This window comes from Temnothorax americanus, unplaced genomic scaffold (genome assembly GCF_048541705.1).
Source record: "Temnothorax americanus isolate GAGA-0224 unplaced genomic scaffold, ASM4854170v1 Scaffold8, whole genome shotgun sequence".
Lineage (NCBI taxonomy): Eukaryota > Metazoa > Arthropoda > Insecta > Hymenoptera > Formicidae > Temnothorax > Temnothorax americanus.
The window spans coordinates 2,804,385-2,814,838 of NW_027509802.1; the positions used below are offsets into that span (position 1 = coordinate 2,804,385).

The 10,454-nt window shown below is 39.6% G+C and overlaps 1 protein-coding gene across 2 annotated transcripts in view; it reads right to left on the minus strand.

The window, feature by feature from the left end:
• LOC143907171 (TWiK family of potassium channels protein 7) overlaps nucleotides 1–9,497 on the minus strand; it is a 262,816-nt gene extending 253,319 nt beyond the window's left edge. For both annotated transcript variants that reach the window (XM_077423759.1, XM_077423756.1), the window contains exon 1: nucleotides 8,935–9,497. The gene's annotated coding sequence lies outside the window, so the exon portion shown is untranslated. The remainder of the gene's footprint in view (nucleotides 1–8,934) is intronic.
• Nucleotides 9,498–10,454: the final 957 nt, after the last annotated feature.

The following is a 10,454-nucleotide window of genomic DNA, read 5'->3' on the forward strand; positions in this document are numbered from 1 at the left end:
CTACTAGTATATTACTATGAACGATATTTGTATATATTTTCGTCTTATATTTCTGATCTTAAGTATGATTTTGAAATGCTATATAGGAAGATTCATATTTGAGACTTAAGACTGAACCTCGGACTGAACATTGCCTTATATCGCAAATATTACAATTTGAATCTATATAGCATTTAAGATGATTATAAGATTGTGCTATGAATATCGCCTTATGACGGACCAACGTTGTAATCTGTGATAAATGATAGTCGCAGCCTCTATACGTAGAAAAGATACGTCAAGACCGGATGGAAGCTAAAATGCAACAAAACGAATTCCTCTCGTGAAGACTGGGTCCACGAAATCGTATCTACCGTAGACATATGTATTTTATGCCGAGCGTTATGGCCTCGTGGTTGATACTTGCATTATATCGTACATATATAGGGATATCTTCTATATAGTAAATGCAACAACAGCAAGCGACCTATTTCCCCTTCGAGAAACATTCGGGAAGAAACAAAATGTGAAACCATATATTTTTCTCGGATAATTTTCGCGTTTAAAACGTTAAATTATCGAATGCGTTGAGAATACGTTGAGAATCTCCTAACTTATTTTTTATATTAAATCTCTCTTAATTTCGAAACCTCTAAAGTCAGATTACATTTTGCAAATTATTTTCCCGTGCGCATTGATTAAATTAAAAAATATTAAAACGTATAATAATATTGATTAACGACGAATTGAATACATATATGAAAATTAGTAAATGATATTAAACAACATATAAATTGCATATATTTTTGTACTAAGTAGCGGTGACATGTAAATTGAATTATTGCATACGTTTACATGCATGTGTATTAACCCTGCATGTGTGATACATGTAATAATAGATAAATTATGAGTGACAAAACAATGAGACGCTTAATTAATATATATCTCGGACGCTTTTATATGCATACGTAGAATTACTATTTGATCTGAGTTTATTGAAATATTAATTGTTATTATTAATTATACAAATTGTGGAATATTATAAGTAATTCTTTACTTGTGTGTTATAGACAAGATAATAAATTTAAATTAGTAAATATCAGAAAATATAAACTAGCAATCTGTATACGAACTAGACAGAATGTTAAAAGAAGTTAGCGAAACTATATATGTATCGCCATATCATTCACTAATTATAATGCTTTTATCTCTCTACTGACGCGTACGCAATAAAAGTTATTGCCATTCTTGAACTTTTCGCATTATAACTTTGAATATAAAAAATATATTTCTCTCGTGCAAATCCAAGGTAAAATTTATGTAATATTTCACGAAAGTATAAATAATGTTATTATAATATATAGATCAAATATCTCTGCGCGATGCGAATACATATTTTCACCAGAAATCTTTGGATAACTAATCCATAGGATATGCAAATTATATCGTGCAACATTTGAATATAATATTGGAACAACGCAAATCAAATGTACAAGTATTTCTGTCGGTTTCATATAGCTTTGATGCACACATCATGCACACAAAAATTTAAACGCACCCACGTCTCCTACAGCCGTCATCAGCGCATTGCTGGTACACCCTCCCACCCCTCCCGCGGCATGATAATTTATCAGGATCATTCCGGTGGTCGCAGAACGCGAGCGTGAACAGGACACCCGCGGCGGATTTATGATAACGATAACATTGAATAATTCGTGGCAACGATTGATCGCATGGTCACGACGAGATGCACGACCGATGCGATGTTTCAGTAAAATTGCGCGGGCCCGAGCGTAGGAATTAACGTATACGATTAGGCATTTCAATAAACAGGAAATTTCATTAACCGATGACTTAATCGAAAAATTATATTTTTCGTTAGTTTCGATTTTAAGTTAAACAGTTAACTATATGAAAAATTCTAAAGTAATATCTGTGAATTGTGATCTTACATATAAGAGTAGATTCAGAAAAAAAAAGATTGAGTTTGATGAAAAAATAATCACATTATTCTTATTCGTCATTTAAGTATTTCGAAAAATAGTTATCAACTTCAATTTGCTTATTGATAAAACACTTAAAGTGCGTCTATTCGTTTTATAGAACGCCGAAGGTATAATTGAGAAAAGAAGAGCTCTCAACATTTCAAAGGTCGTTATTACGATTCGCAGACATTAAGGTTACAAACGACACGTCAGCCCTCGCGGCTCGATTTCCACGTATATAACGACGGCATATATCACGCGAAAGCTCGCCCTCTACGTGGGTGGAGATGCGAGAGTAACTTCCGAAAGGCCGATAATCTTTGCCTTAATTGAATGGCGAGGGGAGAAACAATGATTCAAATGTTTGCGACGCACCCCATTTCACGCTTTTCAGAAACTATCTAGAAGATAACGGGGGGAAAAGTGAAGAAAGAGCAGGAAAGTTAGAACGTCTCCGCAAACACAGTAGGGAAACAAGATAGGGAGAAAAAAGAAAAAAACTGACGGAAGAAAAAAGCAACGAGAGACTACTGTAAATCCGCAACACCTGCTTGCGTCACGACGATTTGCAGTTGTACTGCCAGTAATTACGCGTCACCAAATGCGGCAATGTTTTGCGTTTTATCTGACGCTATCTGTTAACCGCTATGTTACACTCCACAAACAGGAGTTGTATACGTCTCGTTGAAATCGAGAGATCCCGAAGCAATCAGCCACGATTTGCTACCATCCTGATTACGTTTGAAGGATAAATGGTCTATATACTGTATACTGTATACGCGGTCTACTGTCTATATACTATAACAACAATCTACGAACAATATACATTGTGTCAAAGTAGAGTTGCATACATTTAATAACATAATTAGATGGAATAACAAAACTGCATTGAAGACAGATATTTGATCTCAATGCGTATATATAATTGTTTTCTTTTTATGAAATTCACACGCACATTATCACAAAAGCTCTGCTCAATTTCGTGATCAGATCCGTCATGATACGAGACATAATCGTATATACGTTAAGATTTGCAATTAATACTTATACAAAAAAAAAACCTGTGACTGAACTACTTTAAACTCGAGATTCATCCAAGTCGAAAATTGGGTCGCTATCGCGTTCATCCCACGATACGGCACGATAGAATCGGTGGTAGAAGAAAGGGAGGTCAGGAGTTTACGAATGAGGCGGTAAAGGCGGTTGAAGGAAGAACGACGAGGCCGGGGCCACTTAAGAGCGAAAATTTTCGTCTAAAGTCGACGAATAAATAATTCCCGAACGAGGCATTTCCGTAGAGCAAGGACCCACCTTTCCCTGGTATGAGCCTTATATAGCCACCTCTCCGTCCTCCTTTCGAATTGTGTAGGATGCATGCAGGGGCGACTTTTCTCTTCCTATGGGACAGTCGCCCTTATCACCCATTGATTTACACCTCGAGTTGTTCCTGCGGGAATCCGCCTACCTGTCGCACTCTTCCTCCCGTTGCCCTGTTTTTCCTCGACGATGCACCGCACCGTGCGTCGCACCGTCTGATTCCCGGTTTTATTTTTTCTTTCGCCAGCCCCAGAGGTACCTTCACCCTCGTTTCCACGAAAAGCCGTCCAGGATTTCCCGGATACAGAGAGTTCGCGGTGCACTTTATTATCACGTTAGACGGGAATAAATTAAGCAAACGATGCGCGCGCGCCTGCAATCCTGGCATTCATACAAGATATTTTGCTTGTTTTTGTAACAGTCGTAAACAAATCGTACGAATATGGCCAAATCGAGACAAAAATAAAAATATAAACACACAATATCGCAAAATGCTGTAAAAGAAATCATTGTAGTCACAAACACAACGGAAGTATCGAATTATCTTCATTTTTCTTTTCAGGGATTACACTCGATCTTCGCCCACCTAATCCACGCTTTCCTTTACGTTTCCAATCGCCACATACTATACTCGCGTCTGCGACTGCGGTACAATAAAAACAAAATGTGTCCTGACAAAGTTCAAGCGATACGGACAATCAGTTCTCAATACGACTCAATCCTTTCGACGAACGTGATTTGACGTCGAAAATTTGTCGATACGTTACGCGCGTTAGGAATTCGGAATGAGAAGCGCTTAAGAAAATGAGTTTCATTAAAGAAATGCTACATTAAGAAATTGCTCTAACCGCAGAATTCTAAACCCGCGGTGTGGAAAAACGTAGGGTGCATGAGTATCTCATTTAGGATAATTAATACTTCTTACACAATGAGGCGGAACGACCTTCCATTATCACGTAATGATAAAGCATCACAATTTTTCAAACAAAGTAGTATCTTTGTTATGTATGTATAATTTACGAAGCATTTAGTAATATTGGTAATAACCATAATCGAATGACAGTCGAAAGTAAAAATAGCGATTTTTTAAATAGACTTTTTCGAGAAAATTAAAATTAATATCTTAATGTAGTAAAATAAGTAAAACACATCAGACATATAGGAATAATAATAAGCAATTAAATTTTAACACGTTTTTACCTTCTATTTCCTGCGCTCGATATTTTGCTTATGTAAGAAGCTGAGTTCGTTATGAAAAGCAGTAAGGATTATTAAGATGTTACGTTGATTCTGTTATGCAAAACTTTTAAATTAGAATGTACAAGATATTTTCATTTGAAAATATTATATAATTTTTTTAATGTTATGAATAAGCAATTTAGAGCAAGCATGAAGACCAAAAAATTATTAGATATAACATTACTAAATAAAATAATTGTTATTAATTAAATAATAATAGTTATACTTTTATTAATCATCTTTCTAAAAAATATACTATATATAACAATTTCAAATACGTTTCTCTCCTTTTACTCTTATATTTAAAAAAATAATATCACAATTTTATATGATTTACATGTTCATATATTTATACACAAAGGCTATTGTCTTTTTATATAAATTAGCATTAAATTGATTTTACATTTTTAATAATTATTTAAGAAATTACTATAACATAATAAATTATGTGTATACATATGATAATAACTTTTAATAACTTTTTATTTATTATTAAGTAGCGATTGATATATTTTTTAAAATAAAAAAGTTCACTGCCTTAGTATATTAATAAGACTCAATATATGCCATTATTATAAATATCTATAAGGTATATGTTTTATATATATATCTATATAAGAAAAACATACCACGTGATATATTATACCTTCATCTAGGTAAATAAAGTACTAAAAGGAACATCACTCGAAACATCAATATTGATCTAAATAACTTTAGACCTTGTCTTTTACTATATTCGATATTCTAGACATATGACAAATTGAGGACGGCAAAGCGGTGAGTACGTGTAACGGAGATGAGACAAGGCGAGACATTCTGATATTACGATGACAGCGTAACGCTTCAACACTTTGAGTTGTATGAGCGATGAGTGATGTTCACAAGCTTTGCATGAAAGTATTTTCGATCGCACAGCATGCATGGTTTGATAAATGATGTACCACGCTTTCTTAATCAGTATATATACTAAGATAACTGAGAGACTCATCCATTTTGGAAAATAAGAGAAAAATTAAAATAGCTGATTCTGATGCTATTTCAGAAAATATTAATCGTCACTCGACAGTAAAAATAGAATGGAAAATAATCTACCACATATCATATATATCGATTATAAAATAACAATTAACATGACTTAAAATCTGTATAAACTTATATAGATATATTTTTTTATTCATGGATTTATAATGTATTATGTTTTCAAGATTATTAATAAAAGTATATAAAATAAATTTTATTAACTACCCTCTATTAATGTCATGTCAATATTATACGTACATATTTTATTATCTCTTATTTTTCTATCCTTTATTCTACGATATAAGAATATCATTTTTATTCACAAAGTACCTATTCACAAACCAAATGCTCAAAACTATTATTATTGCATAAAATTGCATAAAAAATGCACGGCCATTTGTCTGAGAAAGCCAGTACTCTTCCCCGGGTGATGCTTTTTATTTATTGTAGCCAAAATGCATCGCGACAAACTGCATCGGTCTGCGACTTCAGAATGCAACGAGAGAAACGGTACTTTATCCTAATGCCGAGGCTACTTCGTTATTTCCGTTTACGGTCGCGCTCTTCCAGGTGGTCAACCAAATTCGATTTTCTCGTTGCCTTCGACATTTTAGCTGCCCGTACTATTCGTTCCCATTTCTGCCGTTTTACTACCGACCTACCGCCATTGTACAATTACGAACGCCGCGTTGAGAAAGAAAAAAAGAGAGAGAGAGAGAGAGAGAGAGAGAGAGAGAGAGAGAGAGGAAATACAATACCGAGCCGCATTTAAAACGGGCGACAAAGAGCATTTCAATTAAATTTTATTTCAATTGTTTGACGTTGCACGTTGCGTCATGCGTCCACGAGAACATTCGGTCGTACGTCATTTTCCTCGAAATCGTATATAACTTGATGCGTGAATACATTCTGGTCTCCATTTAATCCACTATCTACGCTCGTTTATGTATAATTGAAAAAAACAAAGCGAATACCTTGTTCCCTCTGCGTCATACAGATTCGCTGCGAGAGCATTATTGTTTATTTATATACCACACGCACAATAGCTGGCAGCTCGAAACCACAATGGCATAATTATTTCCTATTATGAAAATCATATTTACATTATTATGAGACATTACTAATTCAATGTATAAAAATATAGCGACCAGTTTATTAATAATTTACACGCGAAGATACATTATCGTATTAATAACGCAATACACTCCGCCGCGAACGGAATAAAACGCCGAGAGATATTAGAGAGTTATTACAACAATAATATAACAATATCACCTCCAGATAAAGAAAGGAGCTGTTTCAGTCGATCTTTTTGATTACACGTAAAAGTCGTAAACCTTTTCGGTATTAACAGTTCTCAGCTCGGTCTTGTTATTGCTAAATTGCTGCACGTGTACGACTGCACACGTACAGATGTGAACAACTTATAAGTAGATTGCCACTGAAATGACCGAAGGAAAAGCAACGAGGAGAGACACGTGGGAAACAAAGAGCAACCGCCACGCCGCGCCGTTGAGAATACACCGGGGCACGCGTTACACGCGCGCGACCGCATGATCGTTTCCCGATTCTCCTTGAACCTGCGCTGCCATATCCGCGGGTCTCGGCGCCGGACAACGCCGACAACTTCCGCGAGTAGAAAGGCATTTTCCCGGGAAGCCGTTTTATTATTTAATGGAAGCACTCTAAAAAGTCGGAGCTTTTATATAATCGACAACTCGGGTGGGTACGATATGGCGGGTCGAATCTTTCGCTCGATCGAAAATTGCGTACGCGACTCGCAAGGAAACGAGGGCGAATTAATAAATTCCAATCGGAGTAAGATTTTCTTGCTCCGATTTTCCATGCGATATTCAAAATAGATCCCTAAATTTTGGGAGATATAACAACGAGTTAAGCGGTACGTTAGATATAGAAATTTTTTATACATATACAAATTGTGAATTTTATTCAGTTGTAACGATTACAAATCGCGACGCGTCGTGACTATCTGTTTTATCGAAATCAGAAAGATTTGTAATTATTATTTCCGTGTATAGCGCGAGTTATCTCCAGCATTTTATTCTAAGCATAATTGAAACGCTCGCGGTGAAAACAAATGATATTCGCTGGCGGTATTTGGCTCCAAAGGATTTAAATGGAACAACGAAAACGGTGAATTCTTAATGTTGCTTACAACAGAAATTAATACCTCGGCGCGTAATTCCGCTTGCGCTTAATGAATCATGTTGAAAAGCCACGAAGTACGGAGCTTTGTATAGAATCGCGGCGGCGCGCAGGTATATGGAAACGCGCGAGTATATACAAAAGACGAAGAACTCAAGAGGGATATAGTCGCGGGAAAATATTTATTACTCGCGCATAGGCGCTTCATGCTGCGCACAAGTTCTTCAAAGTTCCTCGAGTGCGCTATACCGCGCGAGATGCAATCCCGCATGATAATACCGAAAGAAAATGGGAAGGGAAACGAAAGGATCGAGAGGCGCGCGTATTCGTATTCGACCGCGGATGATGTGCGTTAACCTTCCTATCGCGCACACCGTTTCCGTTGTTGTTTCAGTTTCGTATAACTTTGGAATTACTTATAAATACAATCTGCAATCTTCGCGGAAGATCTGTCGCTGCAATCGGAACAGAAGTCCGTTTCGCAGCGGATAGAGAGGGAGAGAGAACGCAGTGTAACGGGACTTACGAGATAAAAAACGTGAGTTACAACTTTTTAACGCGTAGGCACCTCCCATAAAATTCAGTTACGACCGTGGGCTCCGTCTAAGTTACGCGCATAGCGATCGTTTCTTTTCTTTACACCTTCTTTTATAATTGCCGTATACTTTAATGTCGTTTCGCATCGCTTCTACGCGATTTTGGTATGTAATTGCTCGTAATGGATTTCAAATATTTTTTAATATATTCCATCGGTCAACACATATAGAGTGTCTCATCAAGTTTAACTCACTTATGATTTTAACTGTTGAATAAATGCTTCACGCGACATCGATATTTTCATATTTTTAATTGATTTCCAGGCTGTATTAAAATATTTCGCAGTATTTATGGGATACTCTTTACACGCGTACGACCGAGTATGACGCACAATGCAAAATCTGCTACCCCCGTTAATCGTTTAATCGCCACCGTCATTTATCTCATCGCGCATTTATATCCAGCAAAAAGTTGAAAGGACTCGCGCGAGATCCCGAATTTGGCGCAAAATTTTCGGATCGTTAACCAAGCGAGGGGTCGAAATAAAATACTCTGTTCTCGCTGTTCAGCCAGCGGAAATGCGTCCGGGAATAATTAAGCGTCCGTCAAATCGCGGTCGCGCGCGCGGCGGTGAATCCTTACAAATAAATACATAATTACGCAGGCAAGCGTGACGAATGGATTTACTCACCGATCCGTGTCGACGCATATCGGCCGATTCGCTGCCGTGGGCCGGCCGGTCGCTCTCTCGCTCCATCGGTGTCAAACGCCGCGACGCGGGATTGCGCACCGTGTATATCAATTTTCGTCCGGAGCGTCCTCGCCTCGCGTACAGCGTACACCAGCGTACAGCGGCATACACGAGTGTCCGCCGGAAAAACGCGGGGGCTAATCGCACGGTCACTCGATATTCTACTCGACACTACCCGTCACTCGCGCGTAAACTCGCCGTAAACTCGAGCGCGCTTCGAACCGGCGCGGAGCAGCGGAGCAGCGAGAGGGGACACGGCGCGGGCGGCGCGGGCGGTTACGGCAAATGGCGTCCGTCCGGCGAAACGAATTCGAACCGAACGAACCGTTGCGCGAATCGACGCGAGACGATCGCGCAAACGCTCGGCGCTGAACGTCCAAATTACACCAAAGTCCACACGCACTGACGCACCTCGACGGTAGACCGGCACGCACTTCCACTCCCGGACACACACTGATGCCGATACGCGCTGTCGACCCAGGCGCGCGATGCATCTCGAGCGACGCGAAGTGCGCGGTGCGCCGCGTCGTGCCCGTAGGCCCGTACGGCTCCGGAGCCCGGCGATGCCAACTATAGGTATGCCAAGGCCAAGTGACGCCGAGCCAACTTAACGCGGATTTCGAGCACGGATCACGATCGGCGACGGACGATCGATCGTGGGCACGGGGCAGCGCGCACGCCCCGTTGGCAAACTCGACACTTCACTTCGTAACGCTGCTCGAAGCAGCGGGCATCTTCTCGATTATATCCTTTCGCCGGATATATACGAAGCGCGAGATACACAAACCGACGCGACGCGCCGCGACGACGCGACGCCAGCTGAGTCGCGGTTTCTCGACGACACGAATGGCGGGGACCGACCGTGGGGGTAGAACGACGAGTAATGACGAAGCACTCCGAACGCGCGCCGTGCCGGATCACCCTACTCCCCGCTCCATCCCCACTACTCGTGTTGCCGCGAAACTGCGAACTCACCCTAACGCGACGGTTTGTCGCTGCGCACGCGCGTCGAAGCGCCGGCGTCGTTTGATACATATTCAAAAAATCAAGTTTGCCAGACGACCAACTTATGTTGATGTAATAACCGTATTTCATATTCGCGCGGAGACGAAATAAAGATGAGACTCGCTCGAGAGATATTCGTACGGGAAATAAAGTATTCGGCGGATATATTCAATTTCGATCGCAATCTCGGGATCTGTCGCCCGAATATCAATCGGGGATAAGTCGGACAAGAGGGCTCATAAAAATGAAATTACCAAAATATATATATTGTATATACCGTCGTTATACCTTATACATAAGGGATTTCGCTTATTCGACATTCCATCCACGACTTTTTCTTTCTCTTCTTTGCTTACCGCCGCGCCGCGGAGACGGGCGAGACGGCCCCTTTATTTTGTCGTTCTCTTTCTCCGCCGTTACGCAGTCGCGCGAAGTTAGACGAAACTCGTTATCGG